Source organism: Bison bison, unplaced genomic scaffold, assembly GCF_000754665.1.
Source record: "Bison bison bison isolate TAMUID 2011002044 unplaced genomic scaffold, Bison_UMD1.0 scf7180017864334, whole genome shotgun sequence".
NCBI classification, from domain to species: Eukaryota; Metazoa; Chordata; class Mammalia; order Artiodactyla; family Bovidae; genus Bison; species Bison bison.
In genome coordinates, this window is record NW_011494906.1 from 280,321 (window position 1) to 300,836 (window position 20,516).

At 37.6% G+C, this 20,516-nt stretch overlaps 1 pseudogene; it reads right to left on the reverse strand.

Annotated features, from left to right (window-relative positions):
• The window catches only part of LOC104998719, a 30,959-nt pseudogene extending 12,908 nt beyond the window's left edge, over positions 1-18,051 (reverse strand).
• Positions 18,052-20,516: the final 2,465 nt, after the last annotated feature.

Genomic DNA, 20,516 nt, shown 5'->3' on the forward strand with positions numbered 1-20,516 from the left:
AAAGGTCAAATGTATATGAACTCAACAAAAGCTTGAAATACATGAAATAAAACTGACAGAATTAGATACAGAGTTCATATTCTGCAATCATTAATTTATAACTCTTCATTCACCTTATTCTTCTGATACCTTAAATCTACTTTCTGCCTCCACTAATTTGCCTAGTCTTAGCTAGTTCTTGTGAATTCTGTTTCACAATGATAGGAAGAGCTGACATCGAAGGATCAAAAAGCGACATCATTGTGAACGTTTGGCTGCCGCAAGCCAGTTATCCCTGCGGTAACTTTTCGGACACCTCCTTCTTAAAACCCCAATGGTCAGAAAGATCGTTCTTTTGTAAGTGGATGCATACGTTTGTCCTGTGCCTGGTTTATTTCATTCAGCGTACTTTTTTCATGGTTTATTTATGTTGTACCAAGTACCAGAACATCATTCTATTTTCAGGATGAATAATATCCTATTGTGTATATTCACCATATTTGTTTACCCATTAATCTGCTGATGCATACTTGGATCACCACCTTCAGGTATTATAAATAATGTTGTAATGAATACTGATGTACAGCTATCAAACTCACTGTTTTTAATTTTTTAGAGTATATACCTAGGAATGGAATTGCTGGTTCATGTGAAAATTCTGTTTAGACTTTTTTTTAATTTGTTTTTTTAATTATTATTATTTTTTTTACTTTACAATATTGTATTGGTTTTGCCATACATCAACATGCATCCGCCACGGTTGTACACGTGCTCCCCATCCTGAACCCCTCTTCCACCTCCCTCCCCATACCATCCCTCTGGGTCATCCCAGTGCCCCAGCCCCAAGCTTCCTGTATCCTGCATCGAACCAGGACTGGCAATTCGTTTCTTATATGATATTATACATGTTTTAATGCCATTTGACAATCTGCCAAACTGTTTCCCATCTTGTTGTTGTTATTCAGTCACTAAGTTGTGTCCGACTCTGCGCACCAGGCTTCCCTGTCTTTCACTATCTTCTGAAACTTGCTCAAATTCATGTCTATTGAGGATTCATCATTTTATATTTCCACTGTCTTTGAATGAGGGTTTCAACTTCTCTACTTGCTCACCAACACTTACTATTTCTGCTTTTTTAAAATTATAGCCATCCAGTTAAAATAAATAAATTTATATTAAAAAATAATAAAATTATGGCCATCCTAGTAGGTGTGATATGGTTTGCCGTACAGTTTTGACTTGCATTTATTTAATAAGTGATGACGTTGGGATCTTTTTATGTGCTTATCAACTACTTGTATATCTTCTTTATAGAAATATACTCAAGTCCTTTGCTAATATTTAAATTGGTTTATCATTTTGTTATTGGATGGTTCATATATTCTGGATATTAAATACTTTCAGCTGTGTTATTTTAAAATATTTTCACCCAACTTGTAGGTTATCTTTTATTCTCTTGATAATAACTTTTGATGCACAAGGTTTTTAATTTTGATGAAGTCTGATTAAGCTATTTTTGTTGTTGTTGTTTGTGATTTGCATGTCTAAGAATCCATTACCAAATACAAGGTTATGAAGATTCACTTCTATGCTTCCTTTAAGAGTTTTAAAGTTTTAACTCTTACATATAGGTTATTAATTCACTCAGCTTTTGCATATAGAGTGAGAGAAGAGTAAACTTTTTTTTTTTTATTTTGTATGGGCATTTAGGGGCTTATTAGGTGGCACTAATGGTAAAAAAAAAAAAAAAATGCATGCCTATGCAGGAGACATTAAGAAACGCAGGTTCAATCCCTAGGTTGGGAAGACCCTCTGGAGAAGGGCACAGCAACCTACTCCACTGTTCTTGCCTGGAGAATCTCATGGACATAGGCGCCTGGAGGGCTACAGTCCACAGGGTCGCAAAGAGTCGGACATGACTGAAGTGAATTTGCAGGCGTGAACATGGATATTTAGCGGTTAAGTACCATTTCCTGAAAACATTTTTCTTTTCCACACTGAGTGATCTTGGCACACTTGACAAAAGTCAGTTGGCTCTAAATGTACAATTTCATTTCTGGACTCAGTTCCTTTTTGTTGGTTTGTACCTCTCCTCTATCCTTATGGCAGTACTATAATATTTGGTTATGGCAGTTTTGTAGTAGTCAAAAAGTGTGGGTCCTCTGAATTTATCCTTCTTTTTAACATTGTTTGGCTCTTTGGAGCTCCAAATTCATATAAATTTAAAGTTCAGCTTTTCCATTTCTATAGAAAACAATGTTGGAATTTTGATAGGGATTTCACTGAAACTCTTGATTGCATTAAGTAGATTGACTAGTTGCCAACATTAAGTCTTCCTACAGCATTAACATGGGATTCCTTTCCATTTGTTTAGGGCTTTCTATTTCTTTCAGCAAGGCTTTATAGTTTACAGTATACAAATCTTTTATCTCTTAGATTAATTTTATTGATAGGTAGTTTATTTTTTTAGAAGATATTGTAAATGTAATAACTTTCTCAATTTCATTTTCTGCTTGTTCATTGTGGTTATATAATTGTGTGTTTTTCTTGTACCCTACAACTTTGTTGAATTCATTCATGAACTCTAATAGCTCTCTTGTGCATTCTTTGGAATTTTAAATTTGTATAATCATGTCATCTACAAAAATAGATAGACTAAAGTTTTTCTTTTCAATTTGGATAAATTTAATTTCTCTTTCTTATCTAATTACTCTAATTAGATTCTTCAGTACAATGTTGATTAGCAACAGTGAAAGCAGACATCCTTGACTTGCTCCCGAAGTTATTGTGAAAGTTTTCCTTTCACCATTGAGCTTAATGTTAGTTGTAGTTTTTTTCTTAAATACCCTTTAACTTATTGGGTTCCCTTTTATTCTTAGTAGTCTTATTTTTATCATGAAAGAGTGCTAGGTTTTATAAAATGCTGAATTGTACATTTTATAAAATGTATCAATTGAAATTATGCTTTCTTTTTCTATTAAAGTGCTATATTACATTGATTGATTTTCTTATGATGAACTACCTTTGCATTCCTGGGATAAATCCTATTTGTTCATGGTATATAACTTTAAATATGCAGTTGGATTCAGTCTGCTAGCATTTTGCTGCAGATTTTCTGTTCATAAAGGATGTTGCTCTGTTGTTTTCTTGTGATGTCCTTATCTGGCTTTGATATCAGAGCAGCACTGGTCCCATAGAGTGAGTTAGGGAGCTTTCCTCCTCTTCTGTTTCATGGAAAAGTTCAAGAAGAATTGGTGTTCATGTCGGGTTGGTCAAAGGGTCATTCATTTCTCCCCCATTAGATGGCTCTATCAGTGCTTAGTTGTCTTTAACTTCATTCAAAATAATTTTGTTACCTGGTATTCTGACAGCTGCCATATCAGTGTGCCTTTTAAAAACTTATCAAAGTTGGTGAATTTTTGTGTAGCCATTTTAATATTGAAGATGAAAGAGAAAAAGCAACATTTTCAGCATTGTTGCTTGTTATTGTCCTCAGTCACATCCAACTCTTTGTGACCCTGTGGTCTGTAGCCCGTCAGGCTCCTCTGCCCATGGAATTCTGTAGGCAAGAATACTGGAGTGGATTGCCACTTCCTACTCCAGGGGATCTTCCCAACCTAAGGATTGAAGCCATGTTTCTTGTGTCTTCTGCATTGGCAGGTGGATTCTTTATCACTGAGGCACCAGGGAAGCCAACTTATTAACAATTAAAAGCAAATGGGTTGAATTTTCCCATCAAAAGAGAGAGTCACTAAATGGATTTTTTAGAAAAGGACTGAACTATATTCTTCTTACAAGAGGCTCACTTCAGCTTTAAAGACATACATAGGCTCAAAGTGATGGGACAGGAAAGGATACTCTATACAGAGTACAATCAAATGAGAATTTTTTTGTCTGATACTTACATCAGACAAAACAGACTCCAATCAAAAATGGTAAGAAGACACAAAAAGGTGCATTACATAATGATAAAGGAACCATTTATCAAGATGATATATCAGTAATAAATAATTATGCAACTAACACCAGAGCACCTCAATATATTAAGCAAATGCTAACATATGTGAAAGGAGAAATAGACAGCAACACAATAATATTGGTGGGCCTCATTACTTTGTTTTCAACAATGTTTAGCCAGATTAAGAAAGTTAGAGAGAAGACTCAAATAAAAAATTAAAAACGAAAGTGGAGACACAGGGTTATAAGGTACTACTCAAATATTTCTGTGTTTTAATAAAATAAATAAAACCTTTAATAAAATAAAATAAAACCTTTAATTAAAAAAAAGGTTAACCTATAAGAAATGGGTAAGTTCCTAGACACATACAATCTACCGAGACTGAATCATAAAGAAATGGAAAAATATGAACAGACCAATAATGACTAAGGAGATTAAATCAGTAATATAAACCACCCCTTCTCACAAAAAAAAAAAAAAAAGAAAGAAAGAAAAACAATGCAAAACCTGGACAAGAGGTTTCACAGGTGAATTCTACCAAACATTAAAAAATGAATTAAACCAGTTCCTTTCAAACACTTCCCAAAAAATTTGAAGAGGAGGAAACACTCTCAAACTGATTTTAGAAATCCACCACTTTTCTGATTCCAAAGTCAGATAAGGACACTCCAAGAAAACTGCAGACCAACATCTCTGCTGAATACAGATGCAAAACATTCTCAACAAAATATTAGTAAACCAAATTCAATAGCACACTAAAAGGATCATAAAACATGATCAAGTGGAATTCACCCCCAGGATGTAAGGATTACTCAAGATATGTGAATCAATAAATGTGAAAAACCACATAATGGAATGAAAGGTAAATTAGTATGATCATGTCAAGAGATACAGACAAAATCCAACATCCTTTAGTGATAAAAATAATTATTTGGGTACAGAAGAAATGTACTTCAACATAATAAAGGCCATACATGACAAATCCTCAGCTAATATCATACTCAATGCTGACAGGTCGAAGGATTTTCCTCTAAGCTTAGGAAAAAACAAGGGTGCCCACTCGCACAGGTCACATTTAACATAATATTGTAAGTTGTAATCAGAGAAAGCAGGCAAGAAAAAGCCATAGAAGTTGGAAGGAAGAATTAAGTTCTCTCTGTTTGCAGATGCTATCATTCTATACACAGAAAATTCTAAAGATTCAACCAAAAATTGAGTGAAGAACAAATTCGGTGAAGTTACAGGATACAAAATCAACACACAGAAATCAATTGCATTTCTGTACACTAACAATGAAATATGTGAAAAAAAAGTATTAAAGAGAACAATTCCACTCACAGTAGCATCAAAAGGCACTTTATTGTGAATTATCATAAAGGCTTTGGTCAGAATACTGTCAACTCTTTTGTGAATTACATTTGGGGTAATTGCATACAAAGTTCACAATTTTCAGGTGAAAGATAAAATGGCTTTAGGCTTATGGATGGTAAGGGATACTTTAAGTCTCTCATTTCTCCTGTGAAAGACTTGAGTGTGCCATCGTTGTCTCTTACTTGAGGATGGACACTGCTGGCACAGGATAACCCAAATTTCTCACACCACAAATTGTGACTCCTGAGGTCTATAGATTAATTAACTCATATTAAGATAATATATGATTGCACGAATACTTAATACAAGGCTTTTATAAGCTGGGCATACACACAGAAGAAACCAGAATTGAAAGAGACACGTGTACCCCAATGTTCATCGCAGCACAGTTTATAATAGCCAGGACATGGAAGCAACCTAGATGTCCATCAGCAGATGAATGGATAAGAATGCTGTGGTACATATACACAATGGAATATTAATTACTCAGCCATTAAAAAGAATACATTTGAATCACTTCTAATGAGGTGGATGAAACTGGAGCCTATTATACAGAGTGAAGTAAGCCAGAAAGAAAAACACCAATACAGTATACTAACGCATATATATGGAATTTAGAAAGATGGTAACGACAATCCTGTATGCGAGACAGCAAAAGAGACACAGATGTATAGGACAGTCTTTTGGACTCTGTGGGAGAGGCGGGGGGGATGATTTGGGAGAATGGCATTAAAACATGTATAATACCATATAAGAAATGAATCGCCAGTCCATGTTCAATGCAGAATTCAGGATGCTTGGGGCTGGTGCACTGGGATGACCCAGAGGGATGGTATGGGGAGGGAGGTGGGAGGGGGGTTCGGGATGGGAACACGTGTACACCCGTGGCGAATGCATGTTGATGTATGGCAAAACCAATAAAATATTGTAAAGTAAAAAAAAATAATAATATAATTTAAAAAATTAAAAAAAATAAAAGCAAGATAAACATCCACAATTATTTTACAATTCCAGTATTACCTCACTATGCACCAGGTTTTATAGAAATGCCTACCAATTATGGTGGGGCAACCAAGACATGATAACCAATGCGGGAACCCATAAGCATTTAGCTCATTGAGTCCAGTAGGGACTTAACATAAAAATCATGGCAAAGGCCAGCAGTGCTATTCTCTATATCTGTGTTTTTAAAGAAGCTGCACCTCCTGTCTTGAAGCACCTTCCTTTCTGTTCCCATAGATAACTCTTCCTCATATTTCTGGATGAAGTATTATGATACTTACCCTCTAAATACTGTTCTGGAATTTCCCCCAGATCTTGTGGAGATGATATTTCTGTGTCCAGTACACAGAGCTCTGTGGCAACAAAATGTCATTCATCACAATGAGTTGAATTCTGCATTTCCATCCATAGCTCCCTGGGAACCAAGGCAGCTCACCCCAGAGGAAGGGCAGCAGTGATGTGGAGACACTCACCTGTCTGAGAGATGGCCATGTATGAGGCCCCCAACCAGCACTCCAGCCATGACTAGGGATTGAACCACTGATTTCTGTGACTGATGATCACATACAAAGTCCCACTGGAAGAGAAGAAAACCAGCACAAAGGGGCTTCACAGCATCCCATAATCCCTCAATGTGCCCTTCGTGAACACGTTCTGTTTGTTTGTTTTTTTTTTTTTACTATGTTTATTCATCTGTATCATTCAAGTCTCAGTTTAAGCATGGCTTTTCTAGAATTTCTCAACCAAGTCTTCTAGGTTATAACAGGATCAGTCTTTATATTCACTTAGCACTGCATACCCCAGCGGTCCTCAATCTTTGCCACACATTGGAAACATTGAGTTTTTTTTTTAACTTTACAATATTGTATTGGTTTTGCCATATATCAACATGAATCCACAACAGGTATACACATGTTCCCCATCCTGAACCCTCCTCCTTCCTCCCTCCCCGTGCCATCCCTCTGGGTCATCCCATTGTAAGGAAACATTGAGTTTTTAAAAAAAATATTGAAGTCTAGATTTCACATCTAGAGTGAAATGTACTCCAGTCTGTTTCTCTGACAAGTAACCAGGGTATTGAAATATGTTCTAATTAAAAATAATATTTCCAATTTGCAACTAGATTGAGAACAAGTGAGCAAGAATAATTTTTCACAAGTAATTACTTGTCTAATCACCAGTCTTTATACTAAAGGTAAAGCTTTGTGATGTTAGAATTCATATCCAGTTGGTTGATTTCACTGTCCTCAATTTTAAATGCTTGGCTTTTAAAAAGGTAAGCAATCATTATTGCTGAAAGAATGAAAGGCAGGTGGGTACACTAATACTAAGCACTTGAACAGTATTTATGCTGTTATTCTAAACACCCAGACCATGTACTCACAATAGTAAATGAGGCTTTACCTCAGTCATGATGGTGGAGGAGAACAAGCAGCGATCATACACCCAGCCATCCACACAGGGCTCTGTGTCCACGTCACTCATGTCGGGAAAGATCCCATTTAGGTGAAGGAGCTGCCACTGTGGATGGAGGAAGCGATGACATTTCTCTGGCTTCAATTTAGAATCCAAGGGGATGGAAATTCCCAGGAGGACATCAAAGCTGAGGGTCCCAGTGTCATTATCAGAGACAGTGGCATTACTGAGGATGTGGACCCAGCAGCGATGCCCTGGAACAGCTGCAGTGAAGTTCTCCAGCAGTATATGGCATGCTATCATCATGAGAGAAGGCAAAGCTAAAAGCATCTGAAGGATCTGGAATTTCCCCAGGCCACCAATTTCATCCTGGAGCTTCTCAAAGGGCACTGTGCAAAGGTGATATTCAAGAGAAGCTACAATGACTTTACAGGGACAAGTTCAGGGGCACAAAAAGTTTCCTTATATTAATTCAAACTATCTACGTGACCTCACACCAGTTTCTCATTAATGAGTCCTGTCACCTTACTTACAACAGAGTAGTTTTCCCAGTCCTTTTGTTATCAGGATATAATACTCTTCTTTTTTTAAAGTAAAGTTATAGAGATAATTATTTACCAAAATACTTTCCATTGTTGACAATGAAATCTGTTTAAAGGTTGACTCTCTGAATGTGCTTGTCCTCAGGGGTTATGTAAAATCAGCATTGGACTTTGACATGAACATGGTCTCTAAATAATCTAAGATAAGCCTGCTACACAGTCTTCAGTATTTCTAGAAAGTGGAATTTGAGAGACATGGAAGTAAATTGCTTTATGATTTTTCTGTGGAAAGAATAGGAAACAAATGTTCTCTTGTTTAATACTGAATTTGATTAAAATAATTAAATAAAATTAATTAAATTTAATTAATTTTAATTTAATTAATTGATTAATTTAAAATTAATTAAAATAAAAAATTAAATTAAAAAAAAACTAGCCCTACTAGTTTTCAGTAGCTGATATATTGTGCTTCAGTTTAAATTACACAAAAAACTCACAATAATTTTAAGTTCCTTGAAATATAGGTACAGGGGAAAGGCAGTGGTAAACTCATGTGAGTTTATTTTCTTGGATTTATTTATTGGTTTACATAATATATTATTGCTTTACATAATATATGGACTTCTCGATGACTCAGCCAGAAAGAATCTGCCTGCAATGCAGGAGACCTGGTTCAGTCCCTGGGTTGGGAATATCCCCTGGAGAAGGGAATGGCAACTGACTTCAACATTCTTGGCTGGAGAATTCCATGGACAGAGGAGCCTGGTAGGGCTCACAGAGTTGGGACACAACTGAGCAACTAACACTTTACATAATGTATTAAGTATAATTTATGTGCAGTTGTTCAGAATACTGATGAACCGATCCTTTTATCACTATGAAACTGGCCTAGTTATTCTCTGGTAATACTCTTTGATTTCAAGTATATATTTTCTCCTTTTCATATAGTCATCCAAGTTTCTTATATTTAGCATTCGCAAGCTATAACTGTCCAATTCTTTACATAGTTTATTAAAATGTTTAATGAGATAACTGTAGAGTCACATACAGCAGCAAGAAATAATGTAATGAGAAATTGTCTGCACAGTACCCATTTTCCCCCATAGAAATATTTGCAAGAGTATAGTATATATTAGTACTAACTTATTGATAGTGATACAATGCACTAACCTTATTCAGACTTCCCCACTCAGTTTTACCTGTACATTTGTGTATGTGTTTTGGGGGGAGGTACTTGGTACCATATAGTTTACCACCTGTTCGGCTTTGTGCATCCACCACCACAGTCAAGATACTAGAGATCCATCTCTACTGATATGCATATATATGTATGTATCCCCCTTGAGTATATAAATATATTCACCTCGCACCTGCTCCTGTCTTTCCCTTTGCTATCTTTGGCAACTACTAATCTGTTTTCCACTTTAAAAATCTGTCATTAAAATATTGTTATATATGAATAAAAATATGGGGAAGTGAAGCCATTAGGATTGTGACATAGGTCATTCCTATCTGTGTCCTTCTCCATAGATTAGCTAGCAACTATCCTCAGACAAGTCATCGCTGTGAACATTCCAGAACTTGAGGACAAGGATGAAGCAATCTCTGAAGGACAAAGAGAAAGAGAAAACACTTAAGAAGGACAAGAGGAGTGACTACACTCTGACCACATTATTCCTCCCCCAGCCCAACACAGCACCACACCAAGAGGGCCCCCTTGAGCTTACAGTTTCTCCAGCAAGAAAAAAAGGATCCAAGTGGACATTAATCTGCCATAGAATTATGAGATGCTTCCCAGGAGGCCCAGTCAGGTCTGACCTTGTGGGAATCACTAGGGGAATTCCCAGGCTCAAGCACTGGGAATCAAATTGAGATGAAGAAGTGGGCAGAGCTCACAGTAACCAGCACTGAAGTTTTGGTGGGCTGCATTTCTTCTTGCCACGGAATCCAAGTAAAGAGCCCAGCCAGTGGTTCTGTTCATCTGCAGAACTGAGCTGGTAGCCAAAGAGCTCAGTTGGAAATTCTACCTTATTTGGATTTCCAGCCTACAAGCCATACTAGGCATGGTGCTGGCTTATGGCTCTGCCTGAGCAGGGAAGCAAATTCACAAGTCTGCCTAACTTCTGAGTATAGCTTCCATTTCCACCCAATCAGGAACCCTGCCCAGAGAACCCAGGCAGCCACAGTACCCATCTGTGGACAGGAAGTCAAGCCAGAAGTTCTGCTCTACTTTTAAGAATAATCTCTGAACCCATATAACCAAGCACCTTGAACAGTGACCCTCAGAGCCCAATTATTGTACTACCTAGCTGCAAAGCCTAGAAAACAGCCTCACCTTGTATCACAACCCAGCCTATGACCCTGCCTGATCACTGAACATAGTCTGCAGCCTTATTCATCCCTCTTCCAAAAACCTCACCCAAGTGTAGAACATAGCCTGAAGCCCCACACAACAAGGAAGGTTGTACAGTGACCTTCCCTGCTGAAGCAGACCTTTAAAGTCTAGAAGAGGAGACTGTTTGCTCATAGCATAGATGCCAATACAAGGAATCAAGGATTACAGAAAATCAAATGGACATTAAACCACCAAAGGAATTAAAGCTGCAGGAACTGACCTAAAAGAAATGGAGATCTATTAACTGTTTGGCAAAGAATTCAGAATAATCCTTTTTAAAAATTTCAATGAACTACAATAACATACACACAGACAGTTAAACTGAATTACAAAAACAGTGAATGAGCAAAATGAAAAATTCAATATAGAAGTGAGAATAACCCCAAAATAAAAATAAACACATATCCTAGAGCTAAAGAATACAACTGAACTAAAGAATTTAATAGAGAACTTCTATATAAAATTAATATTGCAGAAGAAAGAATCAGTGAACCAGAAGATGGGTCATTTGAAATTATCCAGTCAGAGAAGAAAAAAAGAAAACAAGAATGAAAAAGAGTGAAGAGAAGCTGTGGGACTTATGGGACAGCACAAAGAAAACAATACATGCTTATGAAAATCCAAGAAGGGAAAGAGAAAGGGACAGAAAACTAATTTCAAGAAAAAAATGTCTTAAAAATTCCCAAGCATGGGAAAATAAATGAACATCAGATTCATGGGACTCAGACCCCAAATAAATTAAACCTGAAAGGCATTTACACTGAGACACATATTATTAAATTGTCAGAAGTCAAACACAAAGAAAAAAGTTTGAAAGCACCAGCAAAAAAGTGGCTTTAACTTAAAAGAGAGTTCCCATAACATTATGATCAGATTTTTAAAATTTTTCTTTCTGATTTTTTTGGATCACTTTATTAAGGCAGGATTGATTGGATTTTCAAATGTGAGTCCCCACCTTAGAGAACCAAGCCTGTCAATTTAGCCAGCAATGATTTTTGTCTCCCCCCGCCCCATTAAAAAATGTCATTTCCCGAGGTTGACAAACTCTGCTGGTGACTTGTCTTCAATGGATCACTTTTTAGACAATGAAATATCAATTCCTTGGCCTCCTGTTGATTCCTCTTTAGTGGCAAGCAAAGCTGTCACTGAAAGGCTGCCTGGAGCCCAGTAGCTGACAGGATTCGCCAAAGCTGATAGACACTCAACTGATTCTTTCTGTATGCAGATTGTGTGCTCTGTCATGATAGAATGCAGATTTTTAAAAATTTATTGAAGTGTAGTTGATTTACAATGTAGTGTTAATTTCTGTTAGACAGCAGAGTGATTCAGCTGTATATATTCTTTCTCATTATGCTTTATTATATGATAATTTATTTTTACATCCAGGTGGGCCATATGCCTGTGTACTTCCCAGATCCAAGCTGCTCACGTTTCCAGGTGCTCTGTGAGGGCACAGTCTCAGGTGGACCATGCGTCTCCTCAGGGGAGCTCGTCTCAGGCTGTGACACTCCTGGCAATACAATATAAAGCCCAGAAATAGATCATTTACAAATAGAATCAACTAACATTTGACAAGTGTTAGTTGCTGACTCATGTCTGACTCTTTGTGACCCCATGGACTATAGCCAACCAGGCTCCTTGGTCTGTGGAATTCCCCAAGCAAGAATACTGGAGTGGGTTGCCATTTCCTCCTCCAGGGGATCTTCCCAACCCAGGGATTGAACTCTGCATTGCAAGCAGGAGATGTAAGAGATGAGGCTTTGATCCCTGGGTCAGTAAGATCCCTTTAAGGAGGGCAGGCAACCCATTCCACTATTCTTGCCTGAGGAATCCCATGGACAGAGAAGCCTGGTGGGCTACAGTCCGTAGAGTTGCAAAGAGTCAGACACAAATGAAGCGACTTAGCATGCAAGCAATATTTGACAAAGGAGCCAAGAATACTTATTGGAGAAAACATAGTCTCTTCAGTAAATGATGCTGGAAAACTGGATATTCATGCGTGAAAGAAACTGGACCCTCTCATAGCACTTACAAAAAATAATACTCAAAATGGGTTAAGAACTTAAACACACAACCTGAAAATGTGTAACTCCTAGAAGAAGACATAGGAGGAAAGCATTTTGACATTGGTCTTGGCAATGACTTTACTGATGATACCGAACTACAAGCTATATAAGCAAAACTAAACAAGCGGGACTATATCAACTTAGAAAGCTACTACACATTAAAGAAATGATCCATAAATTAAATAGAAACTGTGGTATGACAGAAAATATTTTCAATTTACACATCTGATAAGAAATTAACATCCAAAATACTTAAGAAACACACATAATTTAATAGCAAAAAATCCTACCAATATAAACAAAACACGTGAATAGACATTTCTCCAAGGGAGATATTCAAAAGGCAAACAGATAAATGAAAGCATTTCAATATCACTAATTAACAGGGAAATGTGAACCCAAACTACAGTGAGATACTACCTCACATCTGTTAAAATGATTATCATATAATCATTAAAGAATAAGTGATAACAAGTGCCTACAGTAAGCATGAGGACAAAAATGAAAGGCATGTAGACTGCTGGTGGCAAAGTAAGTTGGAACAACCACTATAGAAAACAATATGGAAAGTCCTCTAAATGCTAATAATAATTGAAAGAAATGAAGTCACCGCCTTAAAGAGATATCTGCATCTCATCTCCAGTGTACATTACAGCACTATTTACAGTACTCAAGACATGGAAACAGCCTAGCAGTCTGTCAATGGATGGATAAAGAATATGTGCTTTACATATAAAGTTCTCATCACAGAAAATTGTAACTATGTGAGGTGTTGTATGTGGTAACTAAGGTTATTTTATTAATTATTTCACAATACATACATATATTTAATTATTATGCTGTACATCTTAAACTTACACAATGTTAATGTAAGACATATCTCTTACATTATCTCATGAAGCTGAAAATTGTAATTTTAACCAAATAATAATATTGTGTGTAATATTTTAAAGTTGGCTTTCATACAAATCAAAATTATACAGATATTCATTGAAGTTGCTATCAATAGCTTATTTCTTTCTGCTGCTGAATACATGAAATGTAGATACAAATGTTAATTTAACCCATCACCTGATGAAAGCCATCTAGATAGTTTTTAGGTTTTATATTTGTTTGTTCACAATTGAGATATAATAGACAAATAAAATTTATAAGATTAAGATATACTATGTGTTAATTTAATACATTGTATATTGCAATATGATCACCAACATAGTGTTAGTTAACACTTTATTCATGTCACAAAATTATCATTTCCTTTCTGTGGTGAGAACAATTAAGATCTAGGCTGTTACTAAGTTTGAAATTTATAATGTAGTATTATGGACTGGTTTCTCAGTGGTTAAGAACCCATCTGCCAATGCAGGACACCCAAGAGATGCCAATTTGATCCCTGGGTCGGAAGGATACCCTGGAGAAGGAATTAGCAACCCACTCCAGTATTCTTGCCTGGGAAATCCCATGTACAGAGGAACCTGGCAGGCTATAGTCCAAGGGGTCACAAAGAGTTGGACACCACTGAGCGTGAACAGAAACACGAATCATGGACTATGAAAATCACTAACTGTGCATTACACCTCCAGAACTTACTTATCTATGAGTTGCAAGTTTATACCATTAAAATTTTCACGAATTCCCCCAACTTCCAGCCCCAATAACCACCGTTCTACTCCGTTTCCACGAGTTTGACGGGTTTAGATCTGACATCTGTTATACACAGAATGTGTCATTCTCTGACATGTCATTTACCACAGTGTTTTCAACGTCCATCCATGTTGTCACAAACAGTAAGATTTCCTTTCCTGGTGGGTAAACAATATTTCATCATATATATTAGATGTATGCAACGGACATGTGTGTGCGTATATATACATGGTTATCCATCACCAAGTGGTTGACATTTAGATGGTTTCCATATCCTGGAGATTGTAAATAGTGCTTCAATAAATGGGAGGGCAGTTATCTTTTTAATTTCCTCTTTTCATTTCCTTTGGAAAAATGCCAAGAGCAAGATTACTGCATCATATGGCAATTCTATTTTTAATTTTCAGAGGAAACTCCTTGCTGTTTTCCTTAGTGACTGTACTAATTTACATTGCCGCTGATAGTGTACAAAAGTTCGCCCTTGTCCACATCCTCACCAGCACTTACTATCTCATGTCTTCCTGATGATAGCTGTTAACTAAAAATCAAATCAAAGGAGAAATAAAGAATTTTATTTGAGCCAAATAGAGGGTTATAATCTCAGAGACAGTCTTTAGAAAGCTGAGAAGTGTTTCACTTGTTAGAAGTCAAAGGCACAGTCCTATACACTTTTGAGACAAAGGATCATACATGAAAATGACACAGACATTTTATGAAGTTCACAAAAGGTACCTAGTTCAGATCTGCACATTTGAAGTGAGCAGCAGGTCTCTGTGATCCCTTACAGAATTAGGAAAACAGAAGTTAACCTTCTAAAGGGTTGCTGACATTGGAAAGAAAAGAAAAAAGAATACTGATGTTTATGATCAAACAGGTTTTATCACATTTCTGGAGGTCTGGTTAATGTATAATGCAGAAGCACATTGCACTATGGTTTGCAAATATTTTCCCATCTGTACAATGTAACATTACTTAGCAGTAAACAGGAATACAATAGTGATACAAAGAAAAGCAGGCATGACTTTCATATACACGATACTGAGCAAAAGCCAAATGCAAAAAAATAATCAGTCTGTAATTATATTTATGTGATGTTCTAGAATAAGCAAAAGTAATACCTACTGAAATATATAGTGGAGGAGAGATGAGGACTACGGGACAATTCTGACTAAAGAATGAACACAAAAGGTCTTTCTAGGCTGATGGAATTAATCTGCCTGTTTATAGAATTGTGGCTGATACTAATATATGAATTTATCCAAATACACTGAATTTTTTGTCTACTCCATACAATCTTGAACGTACCCAATCTCATCAAATACATTGAATTTTGAACTTAGAATTCATACATGTGACCATGTGTGAATTTTAATAAAGGAACCATGAACAATAACAAAGTGATGTGAATGAAAGTAATTAATACAAACATCTAGAGGGTGGTTTTCATGTTGATGTATGGCAAAACCAATACAATATTGTAAAGTAATTAACCTCCAATTAAAATTTAAAAAATAAAAAATAAAATAAAATATTATTCTGGAGGGACAAATATGTGTCTTCTTAGTTATTAGTGTGTTACAGTTTGTAACTTTGATAGTAGTCAATAGCTGTTTTTTAATAATAATTTAAATATATATATATATACACATTTTATATACTTTTCTTTGAAGATAGTGAAAGACAGGGAAGCCTGGCATGTTGCAGGCCATGGGGTTGCAAAAAGGCTATAAAAAGTTAGATAAGGTTAGAGAGGTAAAGAGACAGAGGAGGCTATATCTAATATTGAAGGTAAGAGTGTTTAATTTTATTCTACATGAGATGGAAGCCACAAGAGATATTTGAGCTGAGATCTGGCATCACATGAAAAATTTTAAAAGACTTCATTGAAAAATTATGTGTGAATTGGAGAAGGGAGAATAGTCCAGGTGAGAAATGAGAGTGAATTAGACTTGCTAAGTAATAATGCAGGTCATTAAGGGCAGTCAGATTTTGAATGTCACTTGAAGAAGGTGGCTCAGATAGTAAAGAATCTGCCTGGAAGGTGGGAGACCCAGGCTTGATTCCTGGATTGGGAAGATACCCTGGAGAAGGGAATGGCAACCCACTCCAGTATTTTTGCCTGGAGAATCCCATGGACAGAGTAGCTTGGCGGTCTATGGTCCATGGGGTCACAAAAGAATCAGAAATGAGTGAGCAACGAACACATGACTGAACAAACATTTGGATGTGAAAATACAGGAAACATTAGGATTTTAAGAAATTTGGTGGGACTGAATGTATTATGTGTATGTCTATGTGCTCAGTACCTCAGTCGTGTTCTACTGTTTGCAAACCCATGGACTGTAGCTTGCCAGGCTCCTCTGTCCATGGAATTCTCCAGGCAAGAATACTGGAATGGTTTGCCATTTCCTTCTTCAGGGGATCTTCCAGGGGAGGGAGTCAAAAGGGGTGGCCTTACAGATGTCTCCTGCCACCTGCTGACACCCAGGCATTATGAGACTTTACACTGGGCTTCCAGGGAAGGGAGGGCTGGAACTTGGCTCAACCAGAAACCAGACCAGACCAGAACAGAATCAGAATTAATTCTCTGCCAACTGAAGGTGATTAGGCTCTGACCTTCATCTCAGGCTGAGGCCCTTTGACCAAACTTGTGGGTCCAGGACCAGGGCACTAGAAAAAATGGTAGGATAGAAAGGATTAAGAAGATGAAAGAGAGAAGGAAGGGGAGAAAGATCAGTAAAGCCTCTTGTTCCTTACCCAATCGGGGCACTCTGGGGAGTCGTCTCCATTAGGAGGAGACCAAGGACAAAAGGATCCCAGTTGCATCCACTGGGCCTGGTCTATGGGCAGGCAAGCCCATTGTTGAGCATCCCAAGTGGTTAGGATGTCCGTTGCAGGAAAGAAGAGTCCCCACCTGAGTCACCATTTGTTGTAGGAAGAGGAACCCCTTTTCCAGGGCCCGAAAGTAGGCTCTTATCTAACACTTGGAAATGAATTGTCTAAGGAGACACACAAACTGACAAAGCAAGAGACTCTATTTGGAAGGGGCACCCGGGGGGAGAGTGGTATGATAAGGGAGCCCAGGAGAACTGCTCTATGGAATGCATTTTGTCTGTGTGTTAGTTGCTTAGTCATGCCCAACTCTTTGGGACCCCATGGACTGTGGCCCACCAGGCTCTTCTGTCCATGGAATTCCCAGGCAAGAATACTGGAGTGAGTTGTCATTTCCTTCTCCAGGGGAACTTCCTGACCCAGGGATTGAACCCAGATCTCCTGCAGGCAGGAGGAGACTGCAGGCAGATTCTTTACCATCTGAGCTATAGGGAAGTCCTCCTGGGACTGATAATTGAATGTATTATAGGAATGGTTAGAAATATAAATAGATGAGAAGAAAATGAGAAAGAATTTTTTTTCTGTGAAAGAAATCAAAGAATAAGGCCGTAGCTGAAAAAGAAAGTGGGTTCATCAGAAGTTTATTCTGTTTTCTGTTTAAATTGGAATACCTCACTCCCTGTTTGTACATCAGGAGCCTGATAATTCTTAGATAAAGCTTATCTCATGCTACAGAATTCTTCTATGTCTTGCATTTCCTTGTCTTACTGAAGGTTGGGGCAGATCTGATTCCACTGGTTTAGTAGAATATGTCTTTAGGATGAAGGCAGCATCTTTCTGGGGCATCTTTCTTGGGAAGCCTTTTGAGGAGGCCTCAATTTTCAGAGCAGTCTTGCCTAGTAGAAGTCTCTCATATGGTCTAGGTGCAGTCTGTCTCCACTAAGCAAACATAGATATGAACTCTGGTTTTGCCCCTTTATGCTGTTGAAGGCTTTCAATGAGATCAAATCAATGAAGTGAGCTGTAGCATATCAATGAAAAGGTCTTTTTGCATGTGTGGTAAGGTACTTTGATACTTTCCTCTTTATCTTTTTGTATCAACTGTCAGGTTTTCCTTTCTGGTTACCATAATTCATGCATAAAATTTTTTTGAGTTTGGATAGTTTATTTTAACCTGATAACAACTAACTTGAATTGCATGCAAAAACTCTATGAATTTACTTGCCACAAACACATAGGCATGTGCTATTGGTGTCAGAATGTACATTTTCTTATTCTATATTTATAAAAAAATTTATGATCATGAATTTTTAACTTTTGTATTTAATTTTTATGTCGAGGCTGAAAGGTAATTTACATACCACCATCCCAGTGTTATATTATTATTTGTCTTTACATTTACCTCTACCAGTGAGACTTGTCCTTTTTTATGTGTCTGTGTTGCTGCTTAGCATTATTTATTTGCAACTTAAAGAGCTACCTGAACTTTTCTGAAACAATTATTTTGAATTCTTTGTCAGGCAGTTCATAGATATCCATTTCTTCAGGGTCAGTTCCTGAAGCTGCATTTTGTTTCTTTGGTTTTATCATATTTCTCCAATTCTTCATGATCCTTGTAACCTTGCATTTTTGAGGAAGCAGTCACTCTTTCCAGTCATTACAGACTGGCTTTGGCAGGGAAAGTTCTACACCAGTCACCTTGGCCAGAAACTCTGGACAGGCCAGTTGTCAGGGACCCTGGGTAGGCTGCCTTGTGAGGTTCACGAGCAGAGCCTGATGTCAGAATCCACAGACAGGCTTTCTCTTTCTTTCTGCCATGAAAGAACTTTTAGGCCAAAGGGAGTTTTCTCAGCACTGCTTGTGCTTTGTTGAGAGGAGAGTGACAGGAGGAAAGTGAAGCTTTTCTATTTACCCTTTAAAATGAGTCATTTCTCATTTTTGTGCTACACCAGGCTGATGAAACCTCTTGCCTGAATTCCGAGTATCTTAAAAAGAAACTTTCATCCATGGGCAGTTGTTAAATTGGTGTTTCCATGGAACAGGAAGGCTGGGACATCCTCTTCTGCCATCTTTCTGATGCTGATCTTTTTTTATCATTTGGTCTTTCATTCCATGTTTAAGAAACCATTGACTAACCAAAATCATGAATATGTAATCCTTCTGAAAATTCACAGTTTTAGTTCTTATATTCAAGTCCAAGATTCATTTTGAAACTTGTTTGTTAATGGTCATGTCTGACTCTTTGTGACTTCGTATACTATAGCCCACCAGGCTCCTCTGCCCACAAGATTTTCCAGACAAGAATACTGGAGTGGGTAGCCATTCCCTTCTCCAGGAGATCTTCCTGATCCAGGAATCAAATCCCAGTCTCCCACACTGCAGGCAGATTCCTTACTGTTTGAGCCACCCGGAAAGCCACATGGTATACAATAGAGGTCCTAAAACCTTATGTGTATGTATATCTTTTTCTCTAAGCACTATCTATGAAGAATGCCTTTCTCCCACTGATTTTTCTGGTCCCCTTCATTAAAAATCAGTTGGCCATAACTTTAGGGTTTATTTCTGTTGTCTCAATTTTATTCCTTTATGTCAAATTCTGTTCTAATGCCTGAATCACACTGTACTATCAGTTCAGTTCAGTCGCTCACTCGTGTCTGACTCTGTGACCCCATGAATTGCAGCATGCCAGGCCTCCCTGTCCATCACCAACTCCAAGAGTTCACCCAAACTCATGTCCATTGAGTCAGTGATGCCACCCAGCCACCTCATCCTCTGTCGTCCCCTTCTCCTTCTGCCCCCAATCCCTCCCAGAATCAGGGTCTTTTCCAATGAGTCAACTCTTGGTGACCAAAGTATTGGAGTTTCAGCTTTAGCATCAGTCCAACACCCAGGACTGATCTCCTCCAGAATGGACTTGTTGGATCTCCTTGCAGTCCAAGGGACTCTCAAGAGTCTTCTCCAACACCACAGTTCAAAAGCATCAGTTCTTCGGTGCTCAGCTTTCTTCACAGTTCAACTCTCACACCCATACATGAACACTGCAAAAACCATAGCCTTGTTGAGATGGACCTTTGTTGGCAAAGTAATGTCTCTGTTTTTGAATATGCTATCTAGGTTGGTCATAACTTTCCTTCCAAGGAGTAAGCGTCTTTTAATTTCATGGCTGCAATCACCATCTGCAGTGATTTGGGAGCCCCCCAAAATAAAGTCTGACACTGTTTCCACTGTTTCCCCATCTATTTCCCATGAAGTGATGGGACCGGATGCCATGATCTTTGTTTTCTGAATGTTGAGCTTTAAGACAACTTTTC